General features: G+C 43.4%; 1 protein-coding gene across 5 annotated transcripts in view; it reads left to right on the forward strand.

Annotated features, from left to right (window-relative positions):
• The window catches only part of ELAVL2 (ELAV like RNA binding protein 2), a 558,847-nt gene that overhangs the window by 57,717 nt on the left and 477,688 nt on the right, over positions 1–23,442 (forward strand). The window lies entirely within an intron of this gene.

The raw sequence follows: 23,442 nt of genomic DNA on the forward strand, positions 1-23,442 counted from the left end.
TAGACAGAGCTGCACCCAAGGGGGGCAGAAATGGCCTAAAATAAAATCCCCCCCCACCCCATGTGAAAATGCCACAAAAGAAATCTCTGGCGTCTAGTGGTTTCTGGTAAATTGGCCTATGAAAAATAAACCGATATGCCCCCAAGGTGGGCTAAAATGACCTAAAATAAAATTGTCCCCCAGTGGAGCGATCCTTACCTAAAGGGGCCGCTCCCCTCCTGTAAAAAAATAAATAAATAATAAACTCCTAGCATCTAGAGGTTTCTGGCCCCCTTGGTTGGCTGATTGGCTTAATTAAAATAGGAAGATCTGCCCCTAAGGAGGGGCAGAAAAGGCCTTAAACAATGCCCCCCAGGGGAAGAGACCCTTTCCCAAGGGGTCGCTCCCCTTCATTGTTTGTAACAAAAAAGCAAACTCCCTGGTGTCTAGTGGGCATTTCTGCAGCCCGATCACTATGCCATCGGGCTGCAGAAATGCTCAGTCATAAAAGGAAAGGAAAAGCCTTTCCTTTAGTGCCTTTCTGATCTACCCCACCCCCAAGCGGAAGAGATGCCGCAACGCAAGCCATCTCGCCTTCAGGAAGCAACTCAAGACCTGGCTGTTCGAGCAGTAGCGTTTCCCCCCCCCCCCCCCCCCCCCCCCAGCGCCTTGAGACCCTCCGGGTGAGCAGTGCGCTATACAAATGCCTTTGATTGATTGATTGATTGATTGGGGTGACGGCTGATAAGGTGACTGTGGGATCGCGTGTTGACTTCATCAGATGTCACTTTGGGGGGGAGCTCGGGGTGAAAGGGGAAGCAATTCCCCTTCCATCCCTACCCAGGATCACTGTGCTGCGGGACGTAACCATTGCGTCCCTGGCAGAGAAGGGGCTAATTATTTAAAGGCAGTCCCCATGTTAACCTATGAGGGAGATGTGCCTTGCAACAGTGAATACTGAATTTAGCAGTATTTTACTGTTGGCACATGCACTGATGTGTGTTACATGTGCAACCTTTAACACACTGCACAATGCCCATTGGGATACTTAGGGCCTACCTTAGGGGTGCCATACATGTATGAAAAGGGAAGGTATAGGCCTGGTAAGTGGGTACACTTGGGTGAAACTGCACACACTACAGTGGCAGGTTTGAGCCATGTTTACAGGGCTACTAATGTGGGTGGCACAGCCAGCGCTGTGGAGTCACTATCATCAGCATTTGATATACCGGCCCTGGGCACTTCTAGGGCACTTTACTAGGGACTTACTAGTAAATAAAAATATGCCAATTGGGGATAAACCAATCACCAGTACAATTTACAGAGAGCATATGCACTTTAGCCCTGGTTAGTAGTGGTAAAGTGCCCAGAATCCTAAAGCCAGCAAAAACTAGTCAGAAAAAATAGGAGGAAGGAGGCAAAAAGTTTAGGGATGACCCTGCAAAAAAGGCCGTTCCCAGCACAGAACTTGAGTACTGTGAGTGGAAGGAGCGCAGCTAGCTGGTATGAGATGTTGGTCAGTGGTATGAAAAGCTGCGGAAGTAAAACTAAATCAGAGCACCTGAAAGTTGTTTTTTTCCTGCTCTGTAACCTGTGGTGATAGCATCAGCTATGGGTCAGTGTCTGACCTAAAACCGGCTTGGTTGGTGTCCAGGAAGCAATCCCTCTTTCTGTTCCTAAGGAGAGGCACCAGAAGTTCTGCTTGGTGGAGGACAGTGCTATCTAAGGAAGCCAAGCAAAAGGCCAGAGGCAAGACTACTTTTCTCCCCCAGAACAGTCTGACAGCAGCTTGGAGAGCTACATCTTAAAGTTGTGTAGTGCAGGCGTCCCTAAATTCTGCTGGGACAAGGTAGAGGCACTTCTAATTTCCAGTTTGCAAGAGGTACAGGGTACAATGCTCCATATTGAACAGAAGATGATTTCATTATGGGTGTGGAAATTGGTAAATGACTGCAGTCTTGTTAAATGGAGAAGAAACTGAGCAAGATGATTCTGATTGACGAGCAAGTAGTCACTGTGCTTAAAGCTGACTGCCATCAAAAAGTTCTTCCAGCATGAGTTCCAGCGCTTGAATCCTCCTGGTGAAACTTGATGATGCTCTGTAGACTGCTGATTACGAAGGATAGTGATGAAGAAAAATATTCACACTGGAGTGATGCAGAATAGGCCTTTACATAAGTCATGCAACGTTAGTTGGGGATGGCCTTGTGTATTTTTAGTGCGCCTTTCACCTAGTTTAACGTTTACTTAATAAATGTAAACAAAGATTTTCACACACACGTTGTCTATAGCTGGTAGCTCAGTGTGCAGTTGCATCTGCGTTTTGTTTGTTCTAAACGTTCTTTTCTAGAGCTGTTTAAACCATTTTTTAACATGGTGACCACATCTTTGTGTTGTAATCTGGCAGCTTGTGGTGTTTTAGTTCAGCTGTTTGCTGTGCCTTGAAACTATTAACCTCATTAGTGCTGGTGTTGCCCACTGGCTGACACCCACACCTCCTCCCTAGTGCGGGTCGCGACCAGTGGCTGACACCAGGGAGGGGGTTAAAAAATCATCCACATCGGAGGAATTTTTATTAACCCTCCCCGGGATTCATGGAAGATATTCCAGGTCTCCGCTGCCCCATCCCCCACCCACCGCTCACGGCGCGCTGACATCAGTTTTCCCCATCAGAGCAGGAAACGGCCGCAATGCCTGTGGTTTCTCTGGGGGCTGCGATCTGCCCGCAGGAAAACCACACCTACATAGAGATCAATTTTATTGATATATATTCGCTACCAGTTCTCTTGCAGTTGCAGCTTGCGTCTTCAAAGCAATGCACATACTACAACTGATGCCTTTCAGCTGTAGCTTTTAGGCAGCAATCAGTCAAGTAACTCTTGCGATTATGTTTCTGCTAGAAAAGGTTCTGACTTTTGTTAGTTTTGATGCCATAAAGTAGCGCAGAAGGTTGATATGCCCACTGTTAGGATCAAATCTGTCTTTTATGTAAATAGCTGAGTAGATTAGTAAAGTCAGCCATCACCTGCACTGTAATACATATGAAATGCTGTGGAGAGATGGGCACTTTTGCTGGGTGGTAGTGAGGGAATCCAAGGAGGTGGTCATGGGAGCACCAATAATTGTTGGGCTGGGCGCTAGAGGCGCTAAAGACTTGACTATTGGCATGTGACAAGTTGAAGTAATAGTGTTGTCTTGAAAGAACGTTCTGATTGAGGGAAGAAGCGAAGGTAAGGTGACTGCTACCGTTGCACGTATCTCTCACACACCCCCACAAGCAAATTTGTGACTGTCTACATAGGCTGGTGTTAGAACGACAGTTTAGCGAGTAGCAGAGATGTCATCTTGTTGGATGACTGCTGCTCAAGCCCTCCCTCCAGTTATAGAGGACAGCTCAGGTGTAGGATCAAAGACTGAGACAGCAGATACTGAGAAAGCATCTGAGGGATAGGACAATGGCACAAACTCCGGGAGTGATTTTTCAGTCTGAGTCGTCCCATTCGATAACTCCTCCTCTGATTGAGGGAGATGATGAAGACAGTCCTGCTGTCCTTTCCCAAGCAGTCTGTGCAGCAGGACAATAGTGGGTTAGCCCAACCCAGAGAGCAGGTGCATGCGGTGGCAAGCAGTGTGCTTTCTTGAGAGCTCCCCAGTTTACTTCAGCCCCAAATTCCACCGCCCAAATCGTTTTGGGGAGACATCAAAATTATCTATCACAAAACAAGTTTTGTAAGGCAGGCGTTTTAGGTCCTGGGCTCGGTGGCCATATAGGGAAACCTACCAAACCCAGACATTTCTGGAAACCAGACATCCAGGGGAGTCCGCAGAGGTGACTTGTGTGGATTCCCCAAAGTTTTCTTACCCAGAATACCCTGCAAAAGTGAAATGTTCAATAAAAACAATGTTTTCTTGCATTTCTGTCACATTAAGGAATATGCTGGGATCCATAAAATTCCTACCACCCAGTGTTTCCCCACCTGTCCTGATAAACGCTACCCCACTTGAGTGTCTGTACCTAGTGCCTGCGTCAGGAATGGATCACCCAAGAGTCAACAGTTGCCCTCATGTAAGGGCCAACATTAACTGTTGTGTGATCTGTTCCTGTCGCGGGCACTAGGCCTACCCACACATGTGAGGTACCTTTTTATATCTGGAGACTTGCGGAAAAGCTGGGTGGAAGGAAGTTTGTGGCTGAAATGTGAGGAAAGTGTTTTCGACACATATTGAGGTTTTCAAAGGATTCTGGGGTAACAGAACCTGGTAAGAGTGCCACAAGTTAACCCATCCTGGGTTCCCCTAGGTGTCTAGTTTTAAAAAATGCACAAGTTTGTTGGTTTTCCTAGGTACCACATGAGCTAGAGAATAAAATTCATAGATATGTACTTTCCAAAAAACAAGTCAGTTTCAATGTAAAAATTTGATGTGTCCATGTTGCGTTTTGGGTAGTTTCCTGTCGCGGGTACTAGGCCTTCCCACACAAGTGAGGTACCATTTTTGTCAGGAGACTTGGGGGAATGCTGGGTGGAAGGAAATTCCATCTTTCCATCACCGAAATTTGAGGAAAGTGTTTTTTGTCAAATTTTGAGATTTGCAAACGATTCTGGGTAACAGAACCTAGTGAGCCCCACAAGTAACTCCATTCTGAATTCCCCTAAATGTCTAGTTTTCAAAAATATATAGGCTTGCTAGTGTTCTCTAGGTGCCGGCTGAGCTAGAGGCCGAGATCCACATCTGGTCACTTTCCAAAAAACACATCAGCTTTCAATGTAAAAATGTGAAGTGCCCATGTTGCGTTTCCTGTTGCAGGCATTAGGCCTACCCACGCAAGTGAGGTACCATTTTTACCGGGAGACTTGAGGGAACATAGAATAGCAGAGCAAGTGTTGTTGTCCCTTGACTTTCTTTTCATTTTTTCCTTCCAATTGTAAGTGTGTGTAAAAGACTATTTGAGAAATGCCCTATAATTCACATGCTAGTATGGGGACCTTAGAATTCAGAGATGTGCAAATAACCCCTGCTTCTCAACACCTTATCTTGTGACCATTTTGGCAATACCAAGGTTTCCTTGATACCTATTTTTCATTATTTATATTTCACCAAATGAATTGCTGTATGCCTGGTATACAATGAAAACCCATTGCAATGTGCAGCTCCTTTATTGGCCTTGGTTACCTAGGGTTCTTGATGAACCTACAGGCCTATATATCCCTGCAACCAGAAGTCTAGCAGACGTAGCAGTATATTACTTTTGAAAATGACACTGCAGGAAAAAGAGTAAAACATGGAGAATGTTTTTTTTTTTTTCACCAATTTCAATATTTTATTTCAGCTGTTAATTTCTGTAGGAAAACCTTAACAGGAAAACAGGAACAGGAAAACAGGAAAACCTGTTGAATTCAGAGGTGGGGGTGTGTATGGGGTGTAGCTGGCGCAGCAGCAAAGGGGTTAATGTTGTGTTGGTAATAGTTATTTACCTGAAATGCTTCCGCTTGTAGGTTCAACCCCTGACATGAGTCTGCCTAGAAGTCATATGGCAGATGAAAAGCCATGCCCTTTAATACAATAGTGCAGCTTGCAGTAAGCAATTGCTCTTCTCTGAATGTGCCATTTAGTGCTTCATGAACTTCTATTTTAAATGTGATCAAATCTATATCTGAAGCTTTTCCTAAGGAAAACACATATTTCACATTTTGGTGAATCTGAGTATTTTCCTCTCGATATGTCTATGAATGTTTTGAAATATCCCAAACATGCAGGCTCCTGTATAAATGGTGGGCTTCCAAACCAGCATGGAAAGTGCAGCAGTATGTAGTAATCTACTGTTTCAGTAGTGTGGAACAGTGCTTGCGTCAAATGTCTCTGAACTATTACTGTAGAATAAATACTTTGCTTTATATAACAGATCACATACTGTAGAAATATTTATAATCGAACAAACAAATTTCAGTGACCCCCTCCCCCCCCCCCCAGTGTTGGTGAAAAATCACATTGGAGAAAAGGATGGCTGCACCTAATCAATGGGATAGTACAAGTTTTTTTAGTAACGTACATAACACTCAAGGGTGTCTTTGTAAGCTTCTAAAGGTTTTTAGGTGACCCTGACATACCACAATTATGAAAGGAAGACTCTCCATCCTGCTGTACCCCAGTGTCTGATTAGCCTAAATTTTACGAATTCTCTCTTCCTAGAAATTCTTCTTTCTGAATTTGAGTGTGCTACCACCCACCTATGTGTAAATGGTTTTTAACACATTAACCTAATTGTGAACTACTAATGCTACAAAAGTAAATGTGACATTTTCTTTTTACAAGATTTCATCATCACTCCCATCCAGCCTTGCACGGTGCTGTCCTTGGTCCTTTTTGTGCCTGGCTATCTCCTCTTTGTGCACGAATTGCTAACTGATTTGCAGGGAGAACATTCCTGTTTACTCCATGTTTTACACACCACCTGCAGTACTGCAGAACTAACAGGAAGGACTGCATTTTTACCAAGTCTAACAGTATGCAGTGCATATCTCATGCTTATTCAGTCACTTAACAAATGCAACATGGTATTGTATGTAATTAAATCACTCCTCTGCCTTCCATTTGTGTAGCCCAAAATGTAGTGGCATTGTAGTGAACTTGGATCTGGTTTCAACTTTTTCTTTTGCTTAAATGCTGTTCATAAGACTACTGTGTTTCAGTTGTGAGGCTTGAGGTAGTTTTTCTTCTCATGAAGTCCATTCCTTTACGCAAACTGGTGTGGGTACAGACCCGGTCATAACAACTTAGAGGTAGCCATCTGTCAGACTTTTGAGGGGAGGTAATGCGGGGACCCAGTGGCATTTTAAGCATTTGTTGCGCACTGAACAAGATGAAATTAGGGTTCCCTCTTGGAGCAATCTTGCATTTCCTATCCTTTTTTGGCTAATTCAAGCCCTCCTGATGCTTTACAATATTGGACCATATGTTAAGCCTTAAACAAGGATGTGGAAAAAGTTCAAGCTTCCTACTAGCCCAACAGTACCAAAGTAAAACTTAAAAAGCATTGAGAAAGCCATTTCTTCTGGACAAGGTCGTGAGTAAAGGGAGAGGCTGATGCTAAAGAAAAACAGAAGTAGAGGTTACTAGAAAGACTTGTTTATATAAGTGAAGGAAAGGAAACGGAGACGATGAGAAGCCAGTACAGAAGAGGTGAAATAGTGAAGGAACAGTAGAGAAAAATTAGGTTAGGTAGTGAGAGAAAGATCAGTAGAGATGAGGTAGTGAGGAAGATATTAGGTAGAGAAATTAGATGGAGAGGAAAAGAGTGAGAGAAAAAGGGCTGAGATTGTGAAACAAGGTAACAGACATGGAGAGCTAGGTGAGGTAGTGATGGGACCAAGGTTGCGACAAGAGTAGGAGATGGAGGAGAGAATCAGGGAGGTCAGCTGGAAAGTTTCAGATGGAGTGAGTTGGAGTGGGGATCAAGTGTAATAGAATTAGGCACAGTGTGAGAGGAGCAGTGTCATGAGAGAAAGTGAAAGTTGAGTGATGTAGAAAGCTGAAATAAAGGCTTTAGAAACTGAGGTGGCAATAGAAAGGTTGAGGATTAAGGGAGATGAGGCGAAGGTAAGGTTAAGTAAGGAGAGAAATGGCAGCTGTCACAACAACTGGTTACATTTAAACATCTAGATTGTATAAACCCATGGGAATGTCCTTCAAATTTGACTTTTGTGTATACAAAAACATTTTATTCCTTCAACAGGTAGCCAACATGTTTTTTCCCATTCAAGAACTTCCCCAGGGCTACAGAGAAACACACACACACACACACACACATATATATATATATATATATATATATATATATATATATATATATATATATATATATATACATACAAATTTCTTGTAATACCAAGAAAGGTCAGGACACTTCCAGTGTAATCAAAACTTTTACTGTAGGAGGAACAATCTGCATGACAGTAAAAGTTTTGATTACACTAGAAGTGTCCTGACCTTTCTTGGTATTACAAGAAATTTGCTTTAATTTATTTATGGTGTTTCCCGACACCATGGTCGGACCGCCACCTTTTGAGCCTCGGTATTTCGGGTTTCCTTAGTGAATATATATATATACAAATATATATATATATATATATATATATATATATATATATATATATAATTATAAATGCTCTACTAGAATGGTTTCTTCAAAAACGCAGGATGACAATGAGTTCCAAGTTTGCACATTTGTGTGCAAATTTGTTCTAGGCCTCTTTGGGAGCATGTGCAGGGCTGCAGGGTGAAAAGCTTGATAGATCATGTGATCTTTTATGGTAGTTACATTGACATTTCACTGTTGCGGCATGGGGAGGAGGACCTTGTAGTTTCATGTTGATCTGAATAACAGATTTAATGTAAAGCTATCTTTCAACTATCATAGGACAGAAATAGATGTCTGTAGATTACGTGATCATACGTAATGACGTTTGTCAGGCACTGCCTGCAACAGTGTGCTTCATACTTCCAAAGCGCACCTGAGAGCAACCAGTGATGCTATTTCCTGCAGGAAAATGGTGAGGGCTAGATGAAACTGTAGCAGGGTGGTTGATATCAAGAAGCGCCTTGTCACTATCAAAAACAATTTCAAGGACGGGATACAATGAAAACAACCTTGACAAATCTGAAACCAGGGCTCTTAGGAAAGTGGCCAGACATTAAGAAATATGGGGAAACAGGACAGTAATAGGTTCTCTTAACTCAAAATAATGGACATAGTAACCATGTCAATGTTTTGAAAAAGAACTGGCATATTTTGAGGTCCCCGAAACTACCGGCAGGGGTGAATAGCTAAAGGAGCCATAGGTCGTATATCAAAGGGGCACAACAATGAGAAATTTGTCTGAGCCATGTGTAAAGTGTTTTTAATGTCCGTTGGGTAATACATATCAAATTATTAGCACTAGAGATGTCTATTCTACAAATGATAGTCTTAAAACGTCTCTAGTAGAGAAGACGGTACTTCTGATTGACGTTGACCTACACATGTCTGGCTGCGACAAAAGTAAATGTTTTAGAAGCTGAAAGGATGGAGGTTATTACTCATATCCACAATACTCTTTGGGAAAATTATAAGTTATTTTACCATCACATCTACTAAATCTTGCAGAAAAATTGTCTGAGTAAAAACCCGCTTAACAATGAGTGTAGATGTGAACATCAACAGCTGAGACTCATTGAGGTCTAAGGATATTTCCCTCACTTACCAAGGAAGAAATACCTCTATGCTAGAGCTTTCCTTTGATCGTTTGATGTTATGTTCGCTGTGGATGATATAACCAGAGGTAGGGCCCAAGGGGACAATTGAATTCCAGCTGATGTGTTTTTGTATGACACGAACATTTGGTCTAGAAATATTCTCCTTTTGGCAAATGCTATTGCCAGAGGTGCTCCAATGCTTGATTCCTGAAGGGTGTCATAGTTCCAATATATGAAAGGTGACAAAACGCTGCCAGGAAGATAGAACAATCAGCCTAATAAATTGTGTATAAAATTTCTGCCTCTGTCCTACTTGGCTGGATTGAACCCTGGGTGGATAATGTTTCGTCCCCCTAGCGAACCAGGTTTCTTAGGAAAACTAGTACCACGGACTGGGATTTTCACTTAATATATTGGAGGACATTGGAGATTGGGGGAGGCAAGTCTGTATGTTGTCTTTGTTAATCTCGTATCAGCCTTTCATCTGGTTCCCCAGAACAAATGTGGGCAGGTTCTGTTTGCTAGGGGTATGTTACTGAAAGTGTTGAGTGTTGATTTTATTGCATGAGGGCAAATATGCCAGGGTCTCATGGCGTTACCAGGGAGAACTGATTAAACTTTTTCCTATTTCTAAGGGGGTATGTCAAGGCTGTGTTTTAGCCCTGACTTTATTTTCGCTGTTTCTTAATATTTTTGTCAGGTCTTCCCACTGATGCTTCCACCCTGGCTGGTGTTGAAACACCCATCTTGTTTGCTGACAACACCTTATTGATCTTGAAGACACCTAGCGGGCTTCAGTGAGCCCTTACTCGATTCAAAGAATTTTGCACAGCCCGGACTAGAGATCAGTGCTGCAAAGACCAAGTTTATGGTCCTCAAAAGGCATAAGCTGACCAAGTGTAGATTAAAGCTGGGTAGAGGGGTACATCATGAGAAAGGGTAGATGATTTCACTTATCTTGGTGTGACCTTAATTTTAACCCTTGCATGGAAACTGCAGGTTGATCTAATGGTCACAAAACACAAGCTGATGTCTGGTGCCATAGGTAAAGAACAGCTCTATATTTTCAAAACCCATTGCCCTGGTTATACAAATCTGAGGCAACTGTAGTAAACTCTGCTGTACAGCTCTGAATTGTAGGGTTTTGCTAATGTATCTTCTCACCTGTTCTGAAAACAAATTTATGAGAAGTATAACTTGTCTCCTTGGTAGTACTCTTATGCTGCCATTATTGCCTGACCTAGTCATGAAGTAGTTAGCTGAGAAAGCGAGACTTCGCTTCTTGATGTTTTGGAGAAGGTTGTGTTCTCAGCCTAAATTGTCATAGTATAGACTAGTGCTTAAAGATGTGATGGCACACATCCAATACAATCACCTGGCTCTGTCAAATTAAAAAGTGATTATAATATATTGGCCTGTGATTTTTATGGGATGATCAGTCATTGGCAACAGGCCTGACGGCACAGACAGTAAAAAGGCATTATTGGATCTGGATTAGGCATTTAGAATCGCCACTTGCTGTCACTTAGTCTAAGTGTGAAGTTCTTGGATGTTAAGTAGATTTTTGGAGCCTCACTGGGATGTCATTACTGTTCCTCTGGATCGTGAATTATATTTCCAGTTCAGAGTTGGTACTCTTCCCCTGAAGTAATTTACTTCTAAATGGGTTACAAACAGTGATCGCCTGTGCCTGGTGTGTAATACTCATTCAGTTGGTCAAGTCTTTTTGTATGTTGAGGCTATGTTGATGCCCAAAAAAAATAGATCAAACCCACATGTATATTAGGGACTTGCTGGACTGCACTCAGAATTTTCCTAACAGATCCGAAGCTTACCTAAGCGTGTGCTGCTGCCAAGTTCTTTGGGTGAATCTGGATTTTTAGAACTAGGGTTGCATTCCTATTGTGAAATAACTGCTGGCATTTTCCAGTGGTGCTCTTATCATTTTTTCTTTTGTTTCCTATTAATAAATTGGTTTTAAAACCATGTTATGACTAGTATTGGTCCCTGTTCTACTGCTTAGGAGTCAGTCGCTTCTTTTGTCCATATGCTGGGTTGTTGCCATGTTTATGTGCTTATTAAGCAGGATATTGCCTTTTTAGGAATGTTTGATGTACCCAAACTACCATATGCTGTGATGCTTTGGCTCTCCTACTAGAATGTTTGTTTTATTTTAGTTAACTGATGTATATATTCAGTTTTTATGTGCTTTTATACTTTTTTTGTCAAAGATTATATAAATGGTAGATACCCTTCTTGTTTACTGCTTTGCACCACCTTTCTTACACATATAAACATTTGTGAGCCGTGCTTTGGCAGGAACTTTGACTGTCCACTCAATTTCCTACTTTGCCTATGCATTAAAATGTCTTCTGTAGATGCGCACGATCACAAAACTAAACCACCCACAGTGCAATAAGATTGCAAACCAATGCTTAGAGTAGTAAAGGAATTTAATACGCCCCCTTTAGAGAATGCAACAGGTAATACTAGCAGGTACAATACATGCTGGTGCTTGGGCTACTGCCCTTTTGGACACTGCTGTTCTCTTCCATTTACCCTAGAGCCCCTTCAATTTTGAGGCTATGCATGTCTCCATAGGGTTAGTCTCTGTACTTTTCAGGTGCAGATGATTGATGAAGATGAGTTCAGCACAGTCCCTTCCATGATCTTGCTACAGTGGTGGTCTCATCTTCTCTCACCGGCAGGTGGGGATCCAGAAGTCTCAACATGCTCATGTCTCTGGGAGGGGAGATGCCTGTTAGGAGCACTCCTTAGTCTGGATAAGCAGTGGCAATGTTTGGCATCAGAAGCTGCTGCCTGAAGTCCTTTAGTGATTACTTGTTGAATGTTTGTGCACTCCATGCAGACACTAGTCTTGGGTTGCACAGCAGTGGCTAACAGGCAGGCTACCACATGGAGAGGATCATAGCAGCACAATTGCATTTGCGAGACACTCTTGGAATGCAGTAGCATCTGATATGGGCACTGTTCTTGATCAAGGCCAGCTGCTGATCCAAGATTCCATCTCGGAACCATGATTCTGGAGAGACTGACCAACACATCTACAGATCACTCTCCACTCTTTCTCAGTCTTCCTTCTCCTGTGAGACCCTCAAAGTACTAGAGGTTCTGGCACTCCCCAGACAGTAACACCTGCTGGGTTGCGGTCTCCTTTTCTCTCAGCAGCTACACTGCTTTATGGTCATGCCAGATTAGAGGAACCCCTTCAGAAAGAGTTCAGGTGACATCCCCTCACATCTGGGAAGCTGGCTGTATGGCATAGTACAGCTGTGGTTTTACAGCAGTTCTCAGAGTACTCTAGGGAGCACTTCCTTTATTTGGTCAAAACTTGGAAGGGAAGCAAATATTGGATCAACTGGTCCCCCTTTTATGGAGTCACAGCAGGCAGAAGATGTTGGTCCACTTCTGCACTTTTAGAAGTGGTTTGGGATGGTTCTTGAGGTGCACCCTCCAGTCTGCAGCTTTTTTGTTGAGTGATGCTTCTCACAACAGGGCAGTCTTCAGCCTAGAGCATTGAAAATGTAGGAACAAAGGTATGAGCTTTGCATCTGGCTGTCATTAGCTTCACTGGCTGCCAGGTTAAAGACTAAAGGCTAGTCTAGCCGTAGGGGTACTATTCACCTTGAACAGACTGCAGTTCCACCACTTATCCTCACTGTCTACCAGGTTGCTGTGTAATAGGAAGATTAATCACAGCTCCTGTCAGAAAAAAAGCCAATTCTAAAGTCAATTTCTTAAGGAACCTTGTCTACTATACCTACCCCCATTGACTTCAGCGCCTAGGTCTCCCGCTAGCTTCATCAGTCAACAGTGCACTTCCACTGCCTGTTAAAGCAACCTCATCTCCAACTTGTACTCAAAAACAGCCCAAGGGCTTTCAGGATCAAACCTACAGGCATCCATACACAAGGCATGCCTCTCACAGGCTAGGTTTGGTGCACGGAGGCCTTTGTTCGAATGATGCAAAAAGGTCTGGTCACAATTATGGACTCACTAAACGTAGGCTGCCACCAACACTCTATACACCTGGGACAGTAGTCTACTGTAATTAAAATAAGGGCATGCTTGGAGTGCCATTCAGGCCACAGGACTCGTCTAGGATCTCAAGTCAAGGAGTAGACCTAGGACTTTGCAGGTAGACATTTCATTTGTGCGAGGCTAGGATAAAAAAAACAAGGATACCTGATAATTGCAGTTGGGTACTGGGGACATTCTTGTGCCATCAGCCAGAGTGAAGGAAGTGTGAGAAATGGTATAAAGAACGTGGGATATGGATTTGAGAATGTTTTTTCCTCCACTCAGGTGTTAGAAATGGGTCCTTAGTTGGTAGTTTGCACCATGTCCAAGTAGGGACCCTCACTGTAGTCAGCAGAAGGGAGCCACACAGCTAAGATAACCCCTGGAACTTGGCATGAGCCATCAGGCTTTTCGGAGACAGTGTAAACTAGTTGTGCCACATAACAGTGAAAACACCACAAACATACTCCACACCAGGTTAGAAAAACAGCCAATATTTATCCCGTCCTATAGATGCTGTTGATTCTTCCACCGCAAGACGGTTCTGCTTTTTTCCCACCACAAGCCAGGTGTTTATTCTTCTACTGCATAGCAGGAGCTGTGTTGATTCTTTTGCCGCAAGCCAGGCTTGTGCCAATTTTCAGCCACAACTCATTGAGTGGATTTTCTTCCTCAGGACACCAGTTTCCATTTCAGGAGCCCAGGAGTTGGGTTTGGTACCACTTGGCAAGCTAGGACTCCGCAGAAGAGTCCAGGGACTGGCAGAAGAAGTCTTTGATGGCCCTGAGACTTCACTACAGGAGGCAAGCTCAGTTCAAGCCTTTTGGAGAACCTTGGGAAGCAGGATGTAGAAAGCAGTGCAGTGCTTTCACTCCTAGGACAAAAGCAGCAGTCCAGCACAACAAAACAAGAGGCAGAGAGGCAGTCTTACAGCATCCAGCTCTTCATCGTGGCAGAATGTCCTTAGTCCAGAAGTGTTTTAAAATTGTGGTCTCAGAGGTCTAATACTTACTCATTACTGCCTTTGAAGTAGGCAAATTTCAAAGGAAAGTCTTTGTAGTGCAGAAGACCCTTTGTTTTCTGACCTGGCCACACTCCATGGTGCTAGAGACTGCTTTGTGTAAGGTTAGGCACAGCCGTATTTAGGTGCAAGTGTCAGCTCCTCCCTCCACTGTAGCATAGGAAGACCCCATAGGATATGCAAGTCACACCTTGGCTTCCTTTATGTGATTGTCTAGAGTGAATTCACAAACCGCCCACTGTCATCCTGGCCCAGATGTGTATTCCACAGCCAGGCACTGAATGGTTAAACAAGAAAATGCCCTCTTTCTAAAAGTGTCATTTTCAAACTTGAAATTTAAAAATCACTTTAACTAAAAGATGTATTTTTAAATTGAGTTCAGAGACCCCAAACTCCACATCTTTTTGCTCCCAATGGGAAATTACACTTAAAATATATTTCAAGGCAATCATCATATTTATCTATGGGAGAGAGAGGCCTTGCAGTAATGAAAAACACATTTAGCAGTATTTTACTATCAGGACATGTAAAACACACCAGTACGTGTCCTACCATTTAAAAACACTGAACCCTGCCCAAGGGCTTCTGTGGGCCTACCTTAGGGGTGGCTTACATGTAGTAAAAGGGAAGGTTTAAGCCTCGCAAGTGGGCCCACTTGCCAGGTCGAACTGGCAGTTAAAACTGCCCACACACACTGCAGGGGCAGGTCTGAGATTTTTACAGGGCTACACATGTGGGTGGCTCAATCAGTGCTGGAGGCCCACTAGTAGTGTTTGATTTACAGGCCTTGGACGCCCACTGTGCACTGTACTAAGGACTTGCTACTAAATCAAATGTCAGTGATAAACCAATCACCAATACCATTTAGAAAGAGAGCACTTGTCCGCAGTGGTAAAAGTGCCAAGAGTACTAAAGCTAGAAAAATACTTAAATTAAACACACAATCAAAAAGTCAAGCCATAAAAAACAGGGAAAACCATGCCAAGAGCTGACAGGTCTAATATAAGGTTTGTACATAAGTTTGATTTTACAATACCTCATAACTCAAGCATTGTGAAAGTGTTCCAACCTGTATTTCCCCGTGTAATGACTATTGTGAAAGTCTGCTGCTTCCCTGATCTCTCAAAATTAAGCAAATATATTTTTACACAAGGATGTACATGCTTTTCTTCACAAAATAGGAGTTTAGGCCAGTTTAAGGGCTAAGTTCTCAGTTAATCTGTACAAACAAGCAATGGCAGTAGGTCAGAATTATGAATACACTGTCATGCCAGACCTAAAAATCCATATGTTAAGGACTGCTCTACTCATCTGTGCTGACGCCAGAGAAAAACTATAAGTTCGATGGCATATGTTGCTGCAGATACACATGTTTGGCACAGTCCGCTGCCTGGTGTTGGGCTCGGAGTATTACAAGTTGTTTTTCTTCGAAGAAGTCTTTTTGGTCACGGGACCGAAGGACTCCTCCCTCTTTGGCTCCATTGCGCATGGGCGTCGACTCCATCTTAGATTGTTTTTTTCCGCTGTCGGGTTCGGACGTATTCCTTTTCGCTCCGTGTTTCGGTTCGGAAAGTTAGTCAGAATCTCGGAAGAAAGCGTCGGTATTGTTCCGTTCGGTATCGGGATAGTTAGGTACATCGACACCGATCATCGGAAGACTTTGGGGAAGTATCGATCCCCCATCGGGGCCTGGTCGGCCCGACCGCGTGCGACATCGAAGCCGATGGAACGGACCCCGTTTCGTTTCTGCCCAAAATGTCACAGTAAGTATCCTTATACAGATCAGCACTTGGTCTGTAACTTGTGCTTGTCCCCCGAGCACAAGGAGGATACCTGTGAAGCCTGTCGAGCCTTCCGGTCCAGAAAAACACTCCGGGACCGAAGAGCCAGGCGTCACCAAATGGCGTCCACGTCGACAAAACAACGTTTCGACGACGAAGAGGAAACATTCTCGGTTCCGGAATCAGAATCCGGAGACTCCGACGTCGAACAACAGCAACAAACTGTGAGTAAGACGTCGAAAAGTAAATCCATCGACAAACCGAAAGCCCAGGGGACGCCACTGCCAACAGGCCATGGCTCGACCCATAAATCAGGCGACCCGTCGAAGGGGCCGAAAAAGGGCACGCCCATAGCGAAGACACCCGACTCCGGTCGAGGGACCGCCATGGAGCAACCTCGGAGCCGAGAAAGCGGCTCCGAGAGACAAAAACAAGATACCGGCACTGAAAAACATCGGCACCGAGAATCCATGCCGAAAGGAACAAAAATTCTGTCGGTGCCGAAACCGAAAAAAGATTCTCTCTCGGCGCCGAAAAATACCACACCTTCATCCTACTCAGAGGAACAAGGACTAAGTGGCCAAATGCACAAATTTGGACAAGAGCTCCAAAGTGTAGAATCGGACTACACACAAAAGAGACTGTGCATCCAGCAAGATACAGGGAAGATATCAACCCTTCCCCCAATCATGAGGAAAAGAAAGATCGGACTTCCAAAGGATGACACACAACCACAAGCCAAAGTGGTTAAAAAAGTCACGCCTCCGCCCTCTCCTCCACAGGCATCGCCGGCACAAACACCGCCACAAATGCACTCACCAGCGCAAACTACCATAAGTCATGACGATCAGGATCAAGACGCTTGGGACCTGTATGACACCCCAGTGCCGGACAATGATCCCGAGTCATACCCCACAAAGCCGTCACCGCCAGAGGACAGTACCTCATACTCGCAACTGGTGGCTAGGGCTGCAGACTTCCACAATGTCCAACTGCATTCCGATCCTATAGAGGATGATTTCTTATTTAACACCCTCTCGGCTACACATAGCCAATATCAATGTCTCCCAATGCTACCAGGGATGTTACGGCACGCAAAACAAATTTTTGAGGAGCCCGTAAAATCAAGAGCCATCACCCCAAGGGTGGATAAGAAATACAAACCACCACCCACAGACCCAGTGTTTATTACTTCGCAGTTACCACCCGACTCTGTGGTAGTAGGGGCAGCTCGCAAAAGAGCAAATTCACATACATCTGGCGACGCCCCACCTCCGGACAAAGAAAGCCGAAAATTTGACGCGGCAGGGAAAAGAGTGGCGTCACAGGCAGCCAACCAGTGGCGCATCGCAAATTCACAAGCGCTGCTGGCCAGATATGACCGCGCACACTGGGACGAGATGCAACTTCTCGTAGACCATCTTCCCCAGGAATACCAAAAAAGGGCGCAGCAAATAGTGGAAGAGGGACAAACGATCTCAAACAATCAAATCCGCTCTTCACTAGACGCAGCCGATACTGCAGCAAGAACAGTCAACACTGCTGTCACCATAAGGAGACACGCTTGGCTACGCACTTCAGGCTTCAAACCTGAAATCAAGCAGGCTGTCCTTAATATGCCCTTCAACGAGAAACAACTGTTTGGCTCGGAAGTGGATACAGCCATTGAAAAACTTAAAAAGGACACAGACACGGCCAAAGCCATGGGCGCACTCTACTCCCCGCAGAGCAGAGGCTCTTTCAGAAAAACTCCATTTAGAGGGGGGTTTCGTGGCCAACCCACAGACACCACCAGCCAACAATCAAGAACCACACCATATCAGGGTTCCTTCCAAAGGGGTGGTTTCAGGGGATATCGGGGGGGTCAATTCCCAAGGAGTAGGGGAAGATTCCAGACTCCTAAAACACCTCCACCTAAACAGTGACTTTCAAGTCACGCAACCCCTTCACTCAACACCAGTGGGGGGAAGACTAAGCCAATTCTACCAATCTTGGCAACAAATTACAACAGACAATTGGGTATTAGCAATAATCCAACATGGCTATTGCATAGAATTCCACAACTTCCCACCAAACAACCCCCCAAAACACGCAAAATGTCACAACATCATTTAGAACTTTTAGGACTAGCAGTTCAAGCACTACTGGATAAGGATGCAATAGAACTAGTACCAGTACAACAAAAAAACACAGGAGTTTACTCCCTGTACTTTCTAATTCCAAAAAAAGACGAAACATTGAGACCAATATTAGATCTCAGGACACTAAATACCTACATCATATCGGACCATTTTCACATGGTCACACTACAAGACATCATTCCACTGCTCAAACAGCAAGATTACATGACAACATTAGACCTAAAGGATGCGTACTTTCATATACCAATACACCCTTCTCACAGAAAGTACCTACGGTTCGTATTCAAAGGAATACATTACCAATTCAAGGTGTTGCCATTCGGAATAACAACTGCACCAAGAGTGTTCACAAAATGTCTAGCAGTAGTAGCAGCACACATCAGGAGACAACAGATACATGTGTTCCCTTACCTAGACGACTGGCTAATCAAAACCAACACAGTAAAAAAATGCGCAAACGACACCACCTTTGTCATACAAACCCTTCACAAACTGGGGTTTTCCATCAACTACACAAAATCACACCTAGAACCGTGTCAAACACAACAATATCTAGGAGCAACCATCAACACATCAAAAGGAATTGCCACTCCAAGTCCACAAAGAGTGCAGGCATTCCACAAGCTAATAAGTGCTATGTTTCCAAACCAAAAGATACAAGCAAAATTTGCGCTAAAACTTCTAGGCATGATGTCATCATGCATAGCCATTGTCCCAAACGCAAGACTACACATGCGACCCTTACAACAGTGTCTAGCATCACAATGGTCACAGGCACAGGGTCAACTTCAAAATCTGGTGTTGGTAGACCGCCAAACATACCTCTCGCTTCTATGGTGGAACAGCAAAAATTTAAACAAAGGGCGGACATTTCAGGACCCAGTGCCTCAATACGTTATAACAACAGATGCTTCCATGACAGGGTGGGGAGCACACCTCAATCACCACAGCATTCAAGGACAATGGGATATACACGAAACAAAACTTCATATCAATTACCTAGAACTGTTGGCAGTATTTCTAGCGTTAAAAGCCTTCCAACCCATAATAACACACAAATACATTCTTGTCAAAACAGACAACATGACAACAATGTATTATCTAAACAAACAAGGAGGAACACACTCAACACAATTGTGCCTCCTAACACAAAAAATTTGTCAGTGGGCGATTCACAACAACATTCGCCTAATAGCACAATTTATTCCAGGAATACAAAACCAACTAGCAGACAACCTTTCGCGAGACCACCAACAAGTCCACGAATGGGAAATTCACCCCCAAGTTCTGAACAAGTACTTTCAAATTTGGGGAACACCCCAGATAGATTTGTTCGCAACAAAAGAAAACTCAAAATGCCAAAACTTCGCATCCAGGTACCCACACCGCGAATCACAAGGCAATGCTCTATGGATGAATTGGTCAGGGATATTTGCGTACGCTTTTCCCCCTCTCCCTCTCCTTCCATATCTAGTAAACAAGTTGAGTCAAAACCAACTCAAACTCATACTGATAGCACCCACATGGGCAAGACAACCTTGGTATACAACTCTACTAGACCTTTCACTAGTACCGCATGTCAAACTACCCAACAGACCAGATCTGTTAACACAACACAAACAACAGATCAGACATCCAAACCCAGCATCATTGAATCTGGCAATTTGGCTCCTGAAATCCTAGAATTCTGACACTTGGACCTCACACAAGAATGCATGGAGGTCATAAAACAAGCTAGAAAACCTTCCACTAGACACTGCTATGCATCTAAGTGGAAAAGATTTGTTTACTACTGCCATGCCAATCAAATACAACCAGTACATGCCTCTACTAAAGACATAGTAGGATACTTACTACATTTGCAAAAAGCAAATCTCGCTTTTTCATCTATAAAAATACACCTCGCAGCTATATCTGCTTACCTACAAACTACTCATTCATCGTCTCTATTTAGAATACCAGTTATTAGAGCATTCATGGAAGGGCTAAAAAGAATTATACCACCAAGAACACCACCAGTTCCTTCATGGAACCTTAACATCGTCTTAACAAGACTCATGGGTCCCCCTTTCGAACCCATGCATTCCTGTGAAATGCAATATCTAACCTGGAAGGTCGCATTTCTCATTGCAATCACATCCCTCAGAAGAGTAAGTGAAATACAGGCATTTACCTTACAAGAACCATTTATTCAAATACACAACAATAAAATAGTTCTAAGAACAAATCCAAAATTTCTGCCAAAAGTAATCTCACCATTCCATTTAAATCAAACAGTAGAATTGCCAGTGTTCTTCCCACAACCAAATTCTGTGGCTGAAAGGGCACTACATACATTAGACATCAAAAGAGCACTAATGTATTACATTGACAGAACAAAGCTAATCAGGAAAACAAAACAACTATTCATAGCTTTTCAAAAACCACACATAGGAAATCCAATCTCTAAACAAGGCATTGCTAGATGGATAGTCAGATGCATTCAAACATGCTATCTTAAAGCCAAAAGAGAATTGCCTATTACACCAAAGGCACACTCAACCAGAAAGAAAGGTGCTACAATGGCCTTTCTAGGAAACATTCCTATGAGCGAAATATGTAAGGCTGCAACCTGGTCTACGCCTCATACGTTTACTAAACACTACTGTGTAGACGTACTAAATGCACAACAAGCTACAGTGGGCCAAGCTGTACTAAGAACATTATTCCAAACTACTTCAACTCCTACAGGCTAAACCACCGCTTTTAGGGGAGGTAACTGCTTTATAGTCTATGCCAAACATGTGTATCTGCAGCAACATATGCCATCGAACTGAAAATGTCATTTACCCAGTGTACATCTGTTCGTGGCATTAGTCGCTGCAGATTCACATGTACCCTCTCACCTCCCCGGGAAGCCTGTAGCCGTTTAGAAGTAGATCATAAACCTTAAACATCTGAACATTTGTAAATAATTATTAGAAACTCTTATCATACATACATATTCACTCCATTGCATGGGCACTATTTATACCAAACAACTCCATCCTCACCCTCTGCGGGGAAAACAATCTAAGATGGAGTCGACGCCCATGCGCAATGGAGCCAAAGAGGGAGGAGTCCTTCGGTCCCGTGACCAAAGACTTCTTCGAAGAAAAACAACTTGTAATACTCCGAGCCCAACACCAGGCAGCGGACTGTGCCAAACATGTGAATCTGCAGCGACTAATGCCACGAACAGATGTACACTGGGTAAGTGACATTTTCAATTCTTATCTAAGACCCTTTACTAGAATTGCATGTGTGTGCCCTTAAAACTTCAAGCTGAGGCAGCTGGATGGAAAAACAAAATGATCAGAACTGTGTGGAGAGCAAGCACTTTTTTGTGGAAGCACATAACGTGTGGCCATCAAAAAGTACCTGTCTTCCAGTATGTGGGCAGAGCCAAAGTCTGTCCTGGCGATACTCAATTTTCTGACTGTGCTGTCAGGGCAGATAATAAGGATTTTCCAAAAGTAATGTTTTGAGTGCACACTCAAGGATCCCAATTCTGAAATGCTCTGTCATAATATAATAGATTAAAGGGATCTGAAACATCAAATCAAAAAATTGCTGTAACCAGAAGTTATAAAATGTGTGGTATGAGAAAGTGCCAAAATGCTATTGGTTAATTAGCAAAGCACAAATATCAAATTAAAAAAAAAATGCAGTTTTAATATTTCAAGTGAAGATGAATAACCCCACTTTCACTGAAATAAACTAATTCAGTTGTATGTTGCTTATTTTTCACCCATCCTTTATACATTAGGATCTTTGTGCATTTACTTGCCACTAATACTTGGTGTTTATTGCTTTCTCTTAGTTTTTTTGTATGCTTTATTACTTTCTCAAACTTGTTTTGGTTATTTGTTTTTGCATTCTGATTCTGTTTGACATAGCACAAAAAATTCTGTGAAGCTGGTTGCATAATTTGATATGTAGATATAGTATACTTGGTGTCATAATTTTCAGCTTAATCTTGCGTTGAAAATGTTTACCTTTAAACTTTTATTGGGCAGATTATGTGCCTAGATGTCACATCCTGTGATTTGTTGAGTACCTTTACAAAGCAGCCACAGTTTAGTTTGGAAAGGCCTATTGTTTGGTTCTGTTTTTTTCAGATTTATTGATTATAACATTTGGAAGATTTCTGTTCAAATAAATTGAGTGAATAGCAGCAACAGGTTGACCCCTGTATTGGAATCGAATGAATGAGATGCCTTTCAACTGTGATGTACATAAACTAAAACTTCGCACTTGTATAGCGCACTACTCACCCGTTAGGGTCTCAAGGCGCTGTAAACATACTGCTGTGGAACCCCTCCTGGCTTTTCCCTGTGAGGTGCCCACTCCTGGGCACCCCAAGGGTGAAGCCAGGCATCCAAGCACTGTCAGGGCCGTTATGGAGATTAAGCAAGCTATTGCCCAGAGTTAGTGGGACTCATTAATTAGATTAGGCACCGAGGCGAGAATTGTCTGGCCCACGAGAATTGAGCCCAAGACCTGTTGAGGTGGAAATTGAACCCTGGTCCCGGGCCAGATCTCTGCATCAGGGTCTGCCGCTCTAACCATTGTGCCACACTTCCACATGGCTCCCCTTTTATTAAATATTCAGACTGGCACAAATCAGTAATCTTTTTTGATTGTGTAGTAAAGTAACTGTCACTATTGCAAACTATTGCATGCTATTGATCAGTTATGAATACTAGCTTTATTTCTTTGGCAGTTATTCGTGTATCAAAGGTCGAATGAGTCTGTGTGACTGGAAGTTGAGGAATATGCCTTCTCACTAGCAAAGCTGTTATGCTGAAATCCCTTACTATCCTAACCCCGCTAAGAGATCAACAATTAAAATTAGATTCTCCTGCTTATTAGTGCAACTGCTGGTGCAGGGCTGCCCTCTCACCTCCAGGGATCCAGATGGATTGTAGTTAATCTGGCCAGTCTGGGTCCCATAGTGGAATGGTTTAAACCCATTGGCGAAAAAGGCACTTTGGTGACCGGACAGCAGCAAAGGCAGTCTGAATTGGGGCTGGGAGGTGCTGAAGCCGGTGCAGAGCTGGCCCACTGCTGGTGGAGTGCCAGCAGAGGGTGATAACCTGGAATCACCTTGTGGTTTGTCCTGCCTTAGTGTTTCTTCATGCTGCCTGGTCTGGCCTGTATCGAAAGAAGGGATGCTGGCAGCTTGAGTTGCAATAGCCATCTGGGTGGTTTAAAGATCTCGGTGGTT

The sequence above is a fragment of the Pleurodeles waltl genome, chromosome 1_2 (assembly GCF_031143425.1).
Source record: "Pleurodeles waltl isolate 20211129_DDA chromosome 1_2, aPleWal1.hap1.20221129, whole genome shotgun sequence".
NCBI lineage: Eukaryota > Metazoa > Chordata > Amphibia > Caudata > Salamandridae > Pleurodeles > Pleurodeles waltl.